At 43.4% G+C, this 17500-nt stretch overlaps 1 protein-coding gene and 1 long non-coding RNA gene across 3 annotated transcripts in view; one reads left to right on the top strand and one right to left on the bottom strand.

Moving 5' to 3' along the window:
- LOC135102366 (metabotropic glutamate receptor 8-like) overlaps positions 1 to 17500 on the bottom strand; it is a 172906-nt gene that overhangs the window by 137316 nt on the left and 18090 nt on the right.
- The window catches only part of LOC135102367 (uncharacterized), a 47350-nt gene continuing 41769 nt past the window's right edge, over positions 11920 to 17500 (top strand). For both annotated transcript variants that reach the window (XR_010269632.1, XR_010269634.1), the window contains exon 1: positions 11920 to 12416. This is a non-coding gene — a long non-coding RNA (uncharacterized LOC135102367). The remainder of the gene's footprint in view (positions 12417 to 17500) is intronic.

Genomic DNA, 17500 nt, shown 5'->3' on the forward strand with positions numbered 1-17500 from the left:
ACACACACACACACACACACACACACACACACACACACACGAAGATGACAAAGAAGAGAAGGAACGACGATAATAATCAAATAAAAAGAAATAGGAAAACAGCAATAGCAAGACTACGTAGAGATGCAGCGCCCTAGGAGAGAAAGCTTAGAGGGAGAGAGAGGAATGCAAGGGCGGAGTGACGGAGGGCAGGAAGAACTGGGACAGGACTGGTGGGAAAATGAATATCCTATAGCAGCTGTCCCTTTAAATATTCACAACACACACACACACACACACACACACACACACACACACACACACACACACACACACACACACACACACACACACACACACACACACACACACACACACACGCACACACACAGACGTAGAAAGAAAATACAAAACATGCTCAGGTCCAATTTTCTAGTTAACTAAAATCTGAAAAGAAAAAACTCTGATACAATGAAAAGATGTTGTTGAGTGCGGGAGTGGATCTCTTCTCTTGGGAATCCTGTCCATACTTCTTTAAGTGGATCGAGGAGGCCGCGCGTCGGATGTGATACGGAATCGATTGTGTGTTGTTTACGTGTGTTAGCGGAAGATCGTCCTCTCCCCTCGCCCCCCTCCACCTCTTGACCTTGCCCACACCCAGCAGGCCGCTCAGCATCTGGGCAGGGCAAGGCAGGGCAGGGTAGGGCAGGGAGGCTGAGAGTTAATGGGGTAACAATATTCCAGCGGTTGGCGGGGATCGAACCTCGGTCTTTAAACTCTCATCGACTCTGCTCCTTTAACAAACATCCCCAATATAACCGTTATCAGTATTGCACGCATTGCCTCATTACTAACCACGCCACCACCACCACCACCAACACTACCCCCACCTCCACCTTCTCTAGCTCCCCTCCCACACCACACAACTATACCACTACCTCACCCTTACCACCTCTGGCATCCACCACCACATCACTATCACCTGTAGCTTTACTTCCACACCTCCCCACCACATCCCCACCACCTCTAATCTCCCCTACCACTCCAATCCACTTCACTCCACTTCCTCGCCTCTTTTACCTATCCAGCTCCTAATACTATAACCACAAACACAACTCCACCTGAACTTCACTACATCTCCACCTCACTCCACACCACATCCACACACCTGATGAATCTCTACCTTTACCACTACACCATCACTTGCAACACCACACCAGTCACCTCCCCTCCACTTCCATCTTCCTCCACCACTTGCTTTCACCACCACAACCACCAACCACACAGAATCCTATCGCCCATCCTCCTCACGCAATATTCATTCCTCTCCACTCCTCCACCTCCACCATCCACTGTCACCCTCCATCACCACCAGCACCATCACCACCCGGCTTCTAATACAGACCATCCTATTGAGGGACCCACACAACTTCTTCCTCCTCTTCCTTCTCTTCCTCCTCTTCCTCCTCTTCCTCCTTCTCCTCCTCCTCCTCCTCCTCCTCCTCCTCCTCCTCCTCCTCCTCCTCCTCCTCCTCCTCCTCCCTCCACTTTATAACATGATCGCCTTCACTACTTTCATCATTAATTTACCGCTTTTGTGGCGTTTTGGAGGAAATGGGGAACGAAGGAAAGGAGGGAGGGAAGGGAGGGACGGGAGGGAGAGAGGGAGGGAGAGAAGCCGAGAAGGAGAGAAGACACGGAAAGAGGAATATATATGATACTGGAAGCAAGAAGAAAGAGACGATGAGAGAGAGAGAGAGAGAGAGAGAGAGAACAGTGAGTGATAGGTCATAAAAATCAAGAGAAACAGAGGTAGAGAGACAAACAGACACAGAGAGATGTACAGAGGAACAGACACAGGCGGAGACAAACATGCCTTTCCCTGAGGACTCGCGCCAGCCTGAACACACAAAGGAGCACAGCGGAACACTGAGGTTAGCGCACATCCTCGTCCTTTGAGCCAACAAAAACTCGATTCCTTGGGCGGCGTAACGCAGGAAGGAGCAGCCAGACATCAAGAGCCGCTTCAAGGAGGAACAGGAGCAGGAGGCGGAGGAGAAGAAGAAACAAGGACAAGAATAAGAACAAGAAAACAAAGAAGGAAGAATGGAGGAAAAAAGAAAAGAAGAGGAGGAGCAGGAAAAGCAGTAACAAGAACAAGGACAAGAACGAGAACAAGAAAACAAAAAGAAGGAAGAATGAAAGAAGGAAAAGAAGAGGAGGAAGAAAAAGAGGAGATGGAAGAGGAGGAGAAGATGGTAGTGTTGGTGGTGGTACGTAGTGAAGGTAAAGAAGATGAAGGAGAAGGAGGAGGAGGAAGAAAGAAAGATAAGAAAAGCAGTGTGAAGGAAAGGAAAGAACAAGAAAATTAAAAAAAGGAAAAAAAAGTAAAGTAAAAGAATGCGGAAGAGGAAAGGAAAAAAAAAAAAGGAGGCACGGAGGACGAAGAGGTGAAAGAACAAGGAGAGAGAAAAAGGAGAAAAGAAAGAGAAGTGCAAGAGAATATGAAGTAATAAGATTGTAATTAAAGAACGGGGGAAGCAAGCCAATCAAAACATTACGAGAAATAAAGGGAAAGAAAGAAGAAGAAAAAAAAGAGAAAAAGAAGACTGGGAAGGATATTGACAGGAAAAGAGAAAATAGAACGAGAAAAAAATTAGCAAGTCAAAGTAAAGAAGAATAGAATAAAAGGAGAAGAAACAAGAAGAAATAAGAAAAGACTTGCAGTTACGGAAGGAAATAATTTATGGAAAAGAAGGAGAAAAAAAGAAAGCGCGTGTGTTATCGTCAATGATGCAGCGCTTAAAGAGAGAGAGAGAGAGAGAGAGAGAGAGAGAGAGAGAGAGAGAGAGAGAGAGAGAGAGAGAGAGAGAGAGAGAAATATATAGAAATACACCTGAGACTGAAAGAAGAAATAAAGAAACAGGAAGTAAAAGAATAAAAGAAAGAAAGAAAGAAATAGAAGTAAATGCAATGGAGATAAAGATGAGAATTAAGGAGAAATAAGCCGGTATTGTGACGCTGGGAAGAAGAGACGATAAAAGAACAGGAAAGTCATAAAAAAGACAAAGGAAAACTGCAAGAGAGAGAGAGAGAGAGAGAGAGAGAGAATTGACAATCATGGGAAAGAGTAGGAAACAGGATTACGTGAAGCTGAAAGAGAGAGAGAGAGAGAGAGAGAGAGAGAGAGAGAGAGAGAGAGAGAGAGAGAGAGAGAGAGAGAGAGAGAGAGAGAGAGAGAATTTGAAACGTATAAGAAAACATGCCGCAAAAACCTCTTTATAGATTTTGTGTCTAAAAAAAAAATATCAAGAAAAAACGAGTCAGTCAGTCAGTCAGTCAGCCAGCCAGCCAGCCAGCCAGCCAGCCAGCCAGTCAGTCACTCGGTCTTCAACCAATCACGTGAGGTGCACCACTAACAAACAAACAAACAAACAGACAAACCAATAAAAAAACAAACAAATATACCCCACCACCACCATCATCACCACCACCACCACAAATTAAAAAAGAAAAAGAAAAAGAAAGAAAACGAGAAACAAAAGAAAATAAACGCCTTGAAAAAAAAATATTGATAAAAACTTGAAGTATCGGAGAAAAAAATATGTATATAAATCTGATGTTTTTCTGCGGAGCTCAACAGATGTACAGTTCCCGGAAGTGGCGGTAGTGTCTTTTACTGGCAGTTTTCACGCAGTTTACGGTGTTGCCCGGCACGGCTACACTTGGGGCTTTTCTGTGCCTAACGATGTCGTGGGTCGAGAAATACTTCGCTATAATCCAATTGTGCGAGAAGGAGAGGAAGGAAGGAAGGAAGGAAAGAAGGGAAGAATGGAAGAAAGGGAGGGAGGGAGGAAGAAAACGAGAACGGAAAGATAAGGAAGGGAACTGTAGGAAAAATCGGGGAAGTTGGTGGTATGAGAGAGAGAGAGAGAGAGAGAGAGAGAGAGAGAGAGAGAGAGAGAGAGAGAGAGAGAGAGAGAGAGAAGAGGAAAAGGAAGAGGGGATTAAAAGAAACAGGCAGAAAATGGCGGATAAGGAAAGAAAAGAATAAAGAAAACAGGAGAGAGAGAGAGAGAGAGAGAGAGAGAGAGAGAGAGAGAGAGAGAGAGAGAGACAGACAGACAGGAACACAAACAACAATTTTGAAGGAAAGAGGAGTAAGGGGATGTGAGGGGCGAGGAGGGGAGAAGGAATGGAGAAGGAAGGATTAGGGACAGGAGAGGGGTAGTGGGGAGGGGAGAAGGGAAATTGTAAAGGAATGGGTGATTGGGGACACGAGGGGAAGAGAAAGGAAGGGGAGGGGAAGGGGAAGGGAAGTGAGGGGAGGTGAGGGAAGGGAAGGGAAACTCTCAGACAACGAATAACATCACAAGTGGTGCGTAGATAACTTTTTGCACTACTCTCTCTCTCTCTCTCTCTCTCTCTCTCTCTCTCTCTCTCTCTCTCTCTCTCTCTCTCTCTCTCTCTCTCTCTCTCTTTTCATCACTTTTTGTTACTGAGAGAGAGAGAGAGAGAGAGAGAGAGAGAGAGAGAGAGAGAGAGAGAGAGAGAGAGAGAGAGAGAGAGAGAGAGAGGTAGCAACAGGTACACAACGAGGGGAAAGTAAGGGGAGGACACACGACAACAACATCGCTAGTCAATCACGAAGTTACTAAAGACTTATTTATTACCGTAGAGAGAGAGAGAGAGAGAGAGAGAGAGAGAGAGAGAGAGAGAGAGAGATTAACTAGTGATGATGTGAATTGTTTACCTCAGCATAGACAAAGGTGAGAAAATAACTTAATTCCCTTACCGTCTTTGCTGTCACTAAGGAACACAAAGGAGGAACAAGCATCAGCAGACTTGTAGCCCCCTGACACTGTAGTTATTTTTGTACTAAGGTGTTCCGAAATTTTTCAGGTTAATTGGCGTGTGTTCTTCTCTTCATTCTTTTTACTATTATTATTATTATTATTATTATTATTATTATTATTATTATTATTATTATTAAATGCATTGTTTGTATTCTTTCATGTATGTGAGAGTTTGTAATATTTTGTGATACGCTTATATTTTATTTTTTTGCTTATTTGTTTATTTATTTGCATGTTTATTTATTTGTATGCACTAACTTTCTTTTTTTATTTTTTTCTTTCTTTACTTTTTTTTACTCCATATTTTTATTTGAGGTGTTGATGAAATATTTCCTCGCTTGGTATTTTTCTGCTTCCGCAATTTCTTCATATATTGTCACTCAGCATTCTCTCTCTCTCTCTCTCTCTCTCTCTCTCTCTCTCTCTCTCTCTCTCTCTCTCTCTCTCTCTCTCTCTCTCTCTCTCTCTCTCTTAATATTCCCCCCAGCTAACCTTTTTCCTCCATACTGCGCACTTTTTCTCTTAACTTCTTTCCCCTCAACTCTTTCCACCCCTACGTGGGAAGGAGGGCGCGGCGGCGAGGGTGGGGAACTATAGGAGGTAGAGGGGACTGGGTGTGGACAGAGGCAGGGAGGGGGAGAACTGGCAGCAAACAAACAAATAATGCCTCCAACAGTAACAGAGAAAATTTCACCTTTTTTTAATATATTCTGAAATTCGAGTCTTTTTTTTTTTTTGCTCTCAATGCCGAAATGAAATTATGTTTGCTTGTGTTTTTTTTTTTTTGGTGGGTGTGTATGTGGGTACGTTGGTGTGTGTGTGTGTGTGTGTGTGTGTGTGTGTGTGTGTGTGTGTGTGTGTGTGTGTGTGTGTGTGTGTGATATTTCCGTTATGTTTTGATTTTTATTTATTTCTTTTCCTGCGGTTATTCCTTTTATATGTAATTATTTCTTTTTACTTTCTTTTCTTCTGCTATTTACTTTCTCTCGTCGTTTCTTTTTCTTTCTAGTTTTCTCTTTGCGTTTTCTTTTTTTCCACCTCCTCGTCCTTTTCCTCCTTTTCCTTCTCCTCCTCCTCCTCCTCCTCCTCCTCCTCACTGAGTATGTGTACAATATTTTCAGGAAAGGTACGACTTCTTGGGTACGGTGCCGGTATCACCTTGACGGAGACTTTTTAGCGCTGACTCTCCCTGGCCTTACCTGCTTCAGAGGACGCAGGTGTGGCTCAGGTGTGTTCGAATGATGGCGCAGGTAGAGATGGAATTGTTACCTTATGTTGTTGTTGTTGTTGTTGTTGTTGTTGTTGTTGTTGTTGTTGTTGTTGTTGTTGTTGTTGTTGCCCCAATATTCCTGTAGCTTCGTTCTCTACTGCGCTAAATAAACAACACATACTCCAACATTTTGCTTCGTCACTGAAACGCTTCCCACATGTTCATTAAAGTCCGCATACAGTTTTGTGTGCTCGTGTTTGTGTTTGTATTTGACAATGTTGCGATGAGTGTTGTGATGGTGGCGGCACACCACACCACATCACACCACACCACGCCACACCACACCACACCACACCACACCACACCACACCACACCACACCACACCACAGCACAGCACACTACACCACACCACACCACACCACGCCACACCACACCACACCACAGCACACTACACCACACCACACCACACCACGCCACACCACACCAAACCACGCCACACCACACCACACCACACCACACCACACCACAGCACAGCACACTACACCAAACCACGCCACACCACACCACACCACACCACACTACACCACACCACACCACACCACACCACACCACACCACACCACACCACAAAGGGATAAGTACTTGCAATACACTGTGTCTACTAATTTGCATCCTGTGGCGACTCGATTTTAATTAGAGTCAGCATTGACATTCACTTAACCACTAATTCTTACTGCAGCTATCGCGTGTGTTATTGTGCAATACGAAATAAACGTTAATGTAATTGCCGAGTTCATCTTATATTGAGTGAATGTACGAGTGACACTGTGCCATACAAACTGTAGATAGACCGACCATGTATTGTCTTCACGATGAGTGTTCATATCTGAGGGGACTGAATTTACCGTGAAAATCCCAAGCTCACTTTAAACATCATTATTATTTGTGCTCCTGTTTGTACTTCCTACCTATACAAGTTGTAATTGGTCTTTATTTATTTATTTTTTCTTTTTTTCAGCTGTATTCATCGAGGTGCGTTTTTTTCTTTTTGTGGTGGTGGTGGTGGTGGTGGTGGTAGTAGTAGTAGCAGTAGTAGTAGTAGTAGTAGTAGTAGTAGTAGTAGTAATTCTCTCTCTCTCTCTCTCTCTCTCTCTCTCTCTCTCTCTCTCTCTCTCTCTCTCTCTCTCTCTCTCTCTCTCTCTCTCTCTCTCTCTCTCTCTCTCTCTCTCTCTCTCTCTCTCTCTCTCTCTCTCTCTCTCTCTCTCTCTCTCTCTCTCTCTCTCTCTATATATATATATATATATATATATATATATATATATATATATATATATATATATATATATATATATATCCGGTTGGTAAATTATTCTCACCAGGCAGACTTTTCACGGTTCCGCGTTATTCATATATTTATCTTTTGTTGTGACAGGAATGTGTCGCTGCATCTTTTTTACTTGTCAAAAGTGGAATTATTTAAAACTCCTGCTACTTTTTTTCCTTCTTTTTGACATATTTTTCTGCGTCCTTTTTCGCTGCAGGAATTGTGCGTGTGGTCTTTAGCTTTCCAAAATAATCTTTTTCGAATATTCAAATGTTTGTGTATCTGGGTTTATTTTGTAACAGTCCGCTCTTTTCCTGTGTCTCATTGACATATTTAGGTCACACATCCATTCTGATTAATAATAATGATGATGATGATGATGATGATAACAATACTACTGCTGCTGCTACTACTACTACTACTACTACTACTACTACTACTACTACTACTACTACTACTACTACTAATAATAATAATAATAATAATAATAATAATAATAATAATAATAATAATAATAATAATAATTCATTATGATGGTAATTCTTATCAAGTTGTAATATACACCAATTCTGGTCCCCTGTAACACACACACACACACACACACACCATATATATATATATATATATATATATATATATATATATATATATATATATATATATATATATATATATATATATATATATATATATATATATATATATATATATATGTAAATATGTATACCATGTAAATCAAGACCCCTTCAGCGACTACCACTGTATTGTCTGCTGCCTCTTGATAAATAAACCTGATATTATTATTATTATTATTATTATTACACACACACACACACACACACTGGAGGGCAGGACTGCTACCCTTCACGTCCTGTTGGGAAGCAAGGACGCAGCTCCCGTCCCCCGGCTCCGGGTCTTTGTCTGTCTGTGTGCAGGTGTGCCTGCTTGCTTCCGGGAACTTTATCGCACCACAGCTGGGGCATCCTTCACTCTGTACCTCAGGCGTATCTCTTGCTACAGATAACCCGAGAATATTCATCACATGGAATAGATACATAAGTTGTTTTTGTGTTATTCATTAATTGATAACTTTATACTAATATGGTGGCGGGAGGGAATAAAGCGCGGCTATCAGTGTAATGTTGATGAGTATTGAGTGTCTGCGCCAGACACACACACTCATTTTTTTTTTTTATATTGGAGCTGCAGATTAAACAAGCCGCAAATAATTAATTATTTGATGGCACTTCAAAAATGTAACATTACACTAGTATGCATTTGTTGCCTGACAGACTAGCGATCTAGATGTCACGGCCTGGGGAATGGCAGTCAGGGGGTGCAGCAGACGCCGCGTTGTGAATCACCAAGGTGGTCGGTCACCTGTTGGCCTGAGAAGAGGTGTTGCTGTGGTTGATCTGAATTCCAGACTTAAACTGTACAAAATATTCCCGGGAAATCACCATCCATAGGTTCTCTGTGTCTGTTTGAAAAGACCTGAAGTCACTGCAGCGTGAGATAGTCAAACTTCCTGCGACTCAAGAAGAGTATTGTAGGGAAGGGAGCACACCATCACAGCCACCAGGTGCTGCCAGGTGTGAGTCAGATCCATCTGCATTCCTTTCTTTGTAATGCGAGAGTGATGTCTGCCGCCATGCTTATTGAAATGGATGCACTAGGCGTTGGACATTCACGTGCTGTACAGTTCATCGACAATGTCATGGTCACTCACTGTAGGTGACGGCGTAAACTTTATCAAGTTTATCAAAGTTATGGACGAGGCGCACGAGGAGAGAAATTAGCAGGAATCAGGCTTTAGGATTTCAACAAACACTAAAACTTTTGGCTGCTTCCTCTGCGCGTGCTGAAATTTTTATCAGCTCCACATACCTTGGTGGCCATGACCGCTACACACGTGAGCTTTGTTATGAAAGAGGCTTCACCTTTACTATTCCACGTGTCTTACTTTAGATAAGAGAGTGTTATTTATCACAAACACCAACAAGTCCTGTTACTGGTTGTTCCTTTTGTTCTGCCATTCACCAGACACACAGGTTTGCCACGTGGCTTGGCGGACTTACGCGACACGAGTGTGTGGCATCCTTGGTATGTGTTCAGAAGGCATCAAGAATTCGCTTCACACTGGTCTTCAGCGTGAGGAAAGGTGCTGAAGGCGTCCCCAGCATTACCATTCACGCGGACGTGTTGAATAAAGCAGGAGCGTTCCCCCCGCTACATACACCCTTCATGTTTGACTTAAGGCTTTCCAAAATATTCAACACGAGATTCAGAGATGACCAGAGTTTTCCAGACAACAGCGAGGCGGCACACGTCAAGGAATGGCACGCAGTGCACATGAATCATTCTGCATTCTTCACCTCTCACTGCTGCTATGGACACTGAGGCTGGCGTGTCTACAGTGCCTCTTAATACTGAACCTGATCAGTTTCCTGTCGAATAGTTTAGAAATCACTAAAACCCCGCCTTGCATTGTGGGTCAGTTTCTCCCTTTACCTCTCCTCCCTCGGCTGCGCTGCTGATGAGGTTATGAAGTTACTGAAGGGGCTAGGGTTAACTCGTCCAGAACGGTGCCCTGTTGAAGTTTGTTTTGCCTGTCATTGCGGACTGCGCGGGTCGGTGCTGGCTGTGGGCTGTGTTCACCCTCGCCACCCAGAGCTGTGCAAGGCGAGTGTTTGTATGGATATTGCTCCGATGAAAAATAACAGTGATAATTAAAATACAAGAGCATGTTGACTTAATTCATTTGATTTTTCAGTAAATTATTGCTATATACCGTAGTAATTCTTTTTTATTTATTTATTTTTCTTCCGTTCGTTGGATGGCGGCCACACTTTAACTGATGATTCACAGTCTGAAAAGCGGCAGGACAGCACACAGCCTACCGAGCTATTCATATCTGAGCGAGTTAGGCGATTAATGAATGCCTCGCAGTGTGGTAACTCGACCGTCAGTCAGTCAAGGTTGTGTTCTGAGAAGGCGCCTTTCCCTGCCTCGTGCTCTCCAGCTTTAAGTGTCACTGGAGATGAGCGCGGCGAGAAAGGCCATCCAAACTTATGACTCTTTGCTTCCCTTGCCTGGAAGTGTTACTGGTTTTGGTGTATTTCACTATTCTTGGAACCTCTGTATGTTATTTGACTCCTTCATAATATTCCTGCCTTCCTATTAACAGGTTTTTCCTGGATTTTCATTGAAAAGAAAAAAATTCCATTTCATTTACTGATTTTTTCACGTTGACATGCCTCACATCAGCACAACTGTAATTCAGCAGTGAGGATTTAAAACAGCATTCATGAGGCTCTTGAACACAACACGTATATAAACGTATCATGGCCTGCACACCGGCCCGCCCCAAGCCTCTATCTGATGTCAAAATTAGGTCAGTCGGGTACGTTCTGTCCGACCTTGGTACGATCAGAGCTGCATTTGTGGCGGCGAGGGACGCTTTCATATCCATTTTCGTTTATATCTCTTACGTTTTCTTTTTGTACTTTCAGAGTAGCGCGGGTTTGGTTTGGTGTTTCACTAGTGAGCGTTAGTCCTTCGTGTTCGTGGACTGGAGTGTTGATGGGCAGAAGGAGCGTGGAATATGATATTACTGTGGTCGAACATTTTTGCTGTGCCAGGCTGAGGTGTGGCTGGTGTTGTTGCTGTGGGAGGTGGTGGTAGTAATGCTTAGCTAGAGGTAGTGGTGATGGTGGTGATAGTGGTGATCGTGATGATGGTTTGAATTTCGTTTAGAATCATTATGGATGCCGAAGTCTCTCTCTCTCTCTCTCTCTCTCTCTCTCTCTCTCCTCTCTCTCTCTCTCTCTCTCTCTCTCTCTCTCTCTCTCTCTCTCTCTCTCTCTGATGTTCCACGACCTTAACGACATTACTCGGATTTGCCAGCATTTGCAGTATTAGCGTGTGTGTCTTTGGTCGCTGAGCACACACTGGCTCGCTTAGCAGGGGAATAAAGTGCCGCTAGATTATGTCAAAGTGAGGACAGGTGATACGACCACCAGAGAGGAGAGAGAGAGAGAGAGAGAGAGAGAGAGAGAGAGAGAGAGAGGAGAGAGAGAGAGAGAGAGAGGAGAGAGAGAGAGAGAGAGAGAGATTTAAATTATACGATATTATTTTCATGACTTAATTTTGCTTGCCTGATTTCACAGACAAGAAGTGTTGCTTTATTATCGAGAAGAACGAGGAATTAAATATACGAGCAATTAAGAGGAGAACTAGGTAAGGTAGGTAGGCAGGGAGGTGGGCAGCGGGGGGGCGTCAAATGGCTGGTTAAGCTGGTGCGTTACCGCCACATCCTCCTTCAATATCCTGTGGCCTAGAGTGAAAAAGTGATGCCAGCAAAACCCACGTGTCAGGTTTTATTTTCTCTCTCCATTTTTTTTAAGACATGCAGATAGCTTAGTACGTTTAGCATAGCGGGAATGTACTTCATGACGCCAATGGTGGAGCGAAAGTTGAACAACAGTAATTCCAAACTCTAGCGTAGTGATGCTGAACACTATAAAAAAAAAAAAAAAAAAAAGAAAAAGAAAAGAGAAAAAAAAAAGAAAAATCAACACACTGGTTTCAAATCAAGTATTCACCTTGACGTTAAACTGAAAGCGATTGATACCAAAACTGCGGTGTTTTGCGGAGAGCCACCAACGAACACTTGACAGACTCACCGAAACCCTTAGCCCTCGGTCGAATCCAGAATGAAAACGGCAGCTGTAGTGGAGGCTATCGGTGTTTTAAAGGATGCTCTCATAGTGCAATAAGGATTCTGCATCGTCAAGGAGAAAATAACGTTCATGAAAGCCTGATTAATCATCCGTGTGGCCTTTGAAAATAGCGGTGATGAGAGAACCAGGCGTTTCCTAATGTGACTCGTGTTTATGTCGTCCTGCAGATAGATGGCGGTGGCAGCGTAGTGGTCTCAGTGCAGGAGAGACTGGCCGCCATTACAGCACTCTGCAGTAACTTCTCAGCTTCCCACGCGCCCTTGCATCTCTGAAACCAAATTTCCATCAGCAGGCGCTCCTCAAAGGTAAACGTATTCTCCTCGTGTGTGGAACAGGATCCTGCTGCAGTGGTGGTGGTGGGTCTGCCAGGCCAGGGTGAGGCGCTGTGGGTGGTGGAAACTGTAACGTACTTTGGGGAAACAGAAATAAACTGTACACTGGGGATAGGGAAAGAGGAGCATCAAAAGCAGTGTTACAGGGAAAGTATCTGGTAAGTCTCACAATTTGGATTTGATTATAAAGACTGGGATATCAAATTAATAGCTTGTTAATGTAGTGATTAGGTGATTAGCTAAGTGTTAGGGTATATTTTTTTTCAGTTTTTTTTTTTTCCGCATCTTTTTTTCCTGCATTTTGATGGAAACAGCCATTGAAGCTCATCGTAATTATTTACTTCAGTGCCTTTTTTATGACCCTCTCTCTCTCTCTCTCTCTCTCTCTCTCTCTCTCTCTCCTCTCTCTCTCTCTCTCTCTCTCTCCCAGCAGTGTTGTGTGCAGGCCTGGTGTCGGGGGTAAGTACGTTTGTCATGTTTCATCGCCATCAAAGGTTAAAAGTTGAAACATGTTTAAGCTGCCTGCGGCGAAAGGTAGTTATGTAGGTTTAAAACTCTATTTGTATATTACTGCATTAGTTTTAATGATATTATTTGCCAAGCGATAAAACAAAAAGGCGGCTTTGGGCGTTTTATCGTGTGCTGCGCTTTTGCTGTTTATATTTATTTCCTTTTACTCGTATTCTGCCGTAATATACAATGCCCATAATAACCATTTGAAATAATTACGGCACGGAAGCCATTGACCAGCCTCACCGTGGACGAATTAATTCATACAAATAAGCCGACACAAAATTTGCACCGTGATGTACAAAAAAAAAAAAAAAATCATCGCATCATTAAACACATCTTTTATGATTCATCTGCGGTTAAATAATGAAGAAAAATGTGTATTCCGGCCCTCATCAATCATGCCGGGATCTGCTAACATCTAAAACCATTATTCATGTGACATCAACAACAGTATTCCAGCCAATATGTCACCAGCTAAACCCCCTCCTTCCCCTCCTGACTCTCCACCACCACCACCACCACCTAGCCACCACCATTCCCACCACGACCTCCGCTTCCTCCATTAGCGTCATCCACCGCCGCCACTTCCCGCAGTCCCGGCGCTGAAGGCCCTCGACATAATCCAGCACCAGCTACCATTCATAAAACTACTCTCTACCGCCTGCAGCCTTCATCACTCGATACGTTCAGTCATGGCGGTTTGAAATGGCCCCACAAACTCCTATTAGGTAACACGGGATGACCAGTGTTGCCAGTCCGTCACTCACAGCTCTGCCATTACTATTGTTATTGCCGCCGCTGCACTGCCCGCGCCTCTGCTGCCCACCGCTGTTCACCTTGCTGTTTCGGACTTTATTCTGAAACACTTCGCGCCGCACGCACCTCCGCTACTTTCAAAAGGCTCTAGTTGAAGTTACACGGGTCTTTAAGGGTGTATCTATGGTTCTAGTGACAGATGAACGGAGTTTCTACATAATATAACATGTGAAATGCTCTTGGCTTGAAAAATGGGCCAATCATCTCTGTGGTCTTTGAAAATAGTCGTGGTGAGAGAGAAAAGCGTTTTTGAATACTGGCCTCCATCCTGCACTTCACGGCGATCGGCGGACACTCGCTCTGTGCCCACAAAAGCTTTCCCAACAGCAGTGTTTCCACTAACATCCACAGTTGATTAGATAAAAACGGTAACAAATCAAGTCAGTCATGAAACAATTTATTGGAAATATAATTAATGGGTCACAGTGATGTCATTGTCGTACTGAACCACCGGTATTAACCTACTTTTTCCCTGTGAGCGGACAAAAAGTGCAATGAATCACTTTTCCATTGCATTTTTTTTCTATTGATATACCATTCTGATGTCAAAGTTAATGTAGATAACCGTAGTTATCTCTGATGTATCCGATTTACGAATGCCTCCTTCAGATGCCGTATTGACTCAACCTCACACACACACACACACACACACACACACACACAACCATGAGCTCTCCCCGCCCAGGGCTGATGACTTATCGACTTTAATATAAGGCCCGGTAAGGCTGGTGAAGGGGTCGCCCGGGGATGGCTGAGCTGTGTGACCGAGTTAAGCGGGAACTGGCGCGGGGGATGGCAAAATGGGAAATCGTAAATGCAAACCCGCCTCCCGCGTCCGCCTCCCGCCTCCCGCCAAGCATAAACTAAGGCAGCCTGCGATATCGACAGAAGAGGCTTCCTGTGACCCAGCTAAGCCCGCCTGACACTTAGAGCTTAAGCCGCAGAGTTTCGTTAATACTTGCAGCCTATAGTCGCCTCCTGGCCTGCCCCAACACACACACACACACACGCAGCACGCACGCAGCTCGCTATCCATGATTTTACGGCGGCGGGATGGCGTAGTAACCCCCGGCCAGGAGGACGCTGCCTCGCCTGTGTTGTGTACCCAGTGGCTCCTCATTCACTTGCCTCCGCTCCCGCCCAACATATTTCTCTCTCTCTCTCTCTCTCTCTCTCTCTCTCTCTCTCTCTCTCTCTCTCTCTCTCTCTCTCTCTCTCTCTCTCTCTCTCTCTCTCTCTCTCTCTCTGGAAGGTACAACACGCAGGAGTGTACGAGCATACTCTGGCTTGGTTAGAGGCTTGGTGCTCAGTGCAGGGGTAGGAGGGGGAGGCTTTTGTCTGGCCGCTCTTAGTTTGTTGGCAGGAAGTGTTTTCTGAAGTTTATTCCAAGTTTTAACTCGCTGAGAGTGTCTCTTCATGTTTTTGTATGGAGATTAGGAGATCTGAGCTGTGTGTGTGTGTGTGTGTGTGTGTGTGTGTGTGTGTGTGTGTAGGGGCACACACACACACACACACACACACACACACACACACACACACACAATGTTACGCCAGCTTAGTGCAAATTCTATACAAGCCGCTAGTAAAGTAAGGCTCGCATCACGTGCTTGGGTAAAACTGACGTTGGTGATAATCATGATTACCGGGATAATGAATAGAACTCCAACAACAACAACAACAATGATGATAATAAGAGCATAAACGATAATACATCATATTGGTGCCTCAGTGGCTTTTTTTCTCTTTTTATTCACTTAGCCGGTGCTCCTCTTACATAAAAAAAAACTGTATATTTTAGTTATTTATTTACATATTTATCTTATCCAAGGCAGCGTGCGGCGGCCAGGCGCAAGAGCAACACACTCTTGCCGGTCAGACTTTCCCATCGCCGCGAAAACAAGTGTTGTATACCTAGCAGTTTGCGTGTTTCCATTGACTTTTTTAATTAATTTGTATAGGAAGTAAAAATTGTTTTGACTCGAAGCAGAATTTTGTTGGTACCGCAAAAAAGAAAAAAAAAAAACGTTTTAAAAAGTGGTGCGTTTGATTATTATTTTTTTTCTTTTTTATTACCGAACGCGAAAAGAAGACTACTTTTATTTTATCAGATTTAGAATAACTTTTTGGTTCTCGCACTTTGAAAATGTGCATACACTTTCAAAATATGCATAACAGAATATTTTTGGTTCTTTATTTTTACCGCAATATGGCAGACCCAACATGCTTGTGGGTACTTTAGGTACTGTCATGTTAATTTACTTATTCACTTGTTTATTTATTTATTTGTTTACTCAATTATTTATTTATTTACTGTGAATCATTTATTTACTTAGTGAATCATCGTTAGTGTTTCGCAGCATTCACCAGCGCAGAGCCAGTCCTGTGATGTAACAAACTGAAAGTCGTCTCAAACTAACTAACTAACTCTCTCTCTCTCTCTCGCTCTCTCTCTCTCTCTCTCTCTCTCTCTCTATCTCTCTCTCTCTCTCTCTCTCTCTCTCTCTCTCTCTCTCTCTCTCTCTCTCTCTCTCTCTCTCTCTCTCTCTCTCTCTCTCTCTCTCTCTCTCTCTCTCTCTCTCAAATGAAAAAAGGTAAAAATGCTACATCAATCTGATTTCTTTCGTCTATTTTCCTCCAGACTTCCACAGGAGCATTTAGATACTTGTAAAACTTTCATATGAAGTTGAGGAGAAAAATGGACTCCCAAGATAATTATCTGAATTTTTAAGATGCCAGTCTTGAGGTTCGGAGCGACAACTGTCGACGGTGGCCCCCTCTCAGACGGTACATATAAAGGGCTTCTCTTAGTAAAGTCCATGTAATAACCCCTTTTCCTATTATACTGCGTGTGCTGGGAGTTTGGAGGTTATATATAGCGTCAAATTTAGTTTAGAAACCCCATTCACCTGCGTGGTACTTGTCAAAGCAAACAAAAGAGAACAGCACAGAACAGAAGAAAGAAAAAGCTACAAGAAGTCTTACACGTGGCAGTTTATAAAGCATGCCTGCCTATCCACCTGTCATCCCATCTATAGATTTATCTAATCTTTGAGCGCTCTCTATTGACAGGGGACTAACAACCAGATTCCTGAGTCTATTCCAGTTATCTACCGTTCTATTTGAGAGCCAGTTTCTTCGTATCACTTTTTTTCAGTCTAACCATCACCCCGTTACGGAGTGTACTGGTCCTGTCCTGAGTGCTAATAGTGCGAAGGTCGGAGGCGTCCACTTCTCATTCAGAAATTCTTCGTTGCACTGGACATGTCGTGACTCTTCCATGATTTTTTGTTTAGTTTTCCAAGTATCCATTTCCAGCTATCAAAATTAAACCATGGAGTTTATTTGTGTGACTTGTATGAGAGTTACAGTCAGCTGTGCGAAGTGTCGTCACAGTTGTCAGAAGGGTTTGCCTGATTGCGACTTGGGCAACTCCGCGACGAAACACTGGTGGTGGCAGTGGTGAATTTCCGTGACTATTTTTACCATGAACCATAAAACGTAACATTACAATGTACTTTGGCTTAAGTAGAATTACAGAAATTTATTTTAGAAATGCAATTATGAATATCCAAGCGAAGCATGACCGACTGTGACCAGTGCTTCGAGATGAGGTGCCAAACAGGTACTCATGTTTGTGGTTCACTAGAATTCTATGAACTGGCAACGGGACAGTTACGTGATGCAAATAATACAAGAATGTCATAGTATGATGTCTTGCCTCGTCTGAA

This window comes from Scylla paramamosain, chromosome 7, assembly GCF_035594125.1.
Source record: "Scylla paramamosain isolate STU-SP2022 chromosome 7, ASM3559412v1, whole genome shotgun sequence".
Lineage (NCBI taxonomy): Eukaryota > Metazoa > Arthropoda > Malacostraca > Decapoda > Portunidae > Scylla > Scylla paramamosain.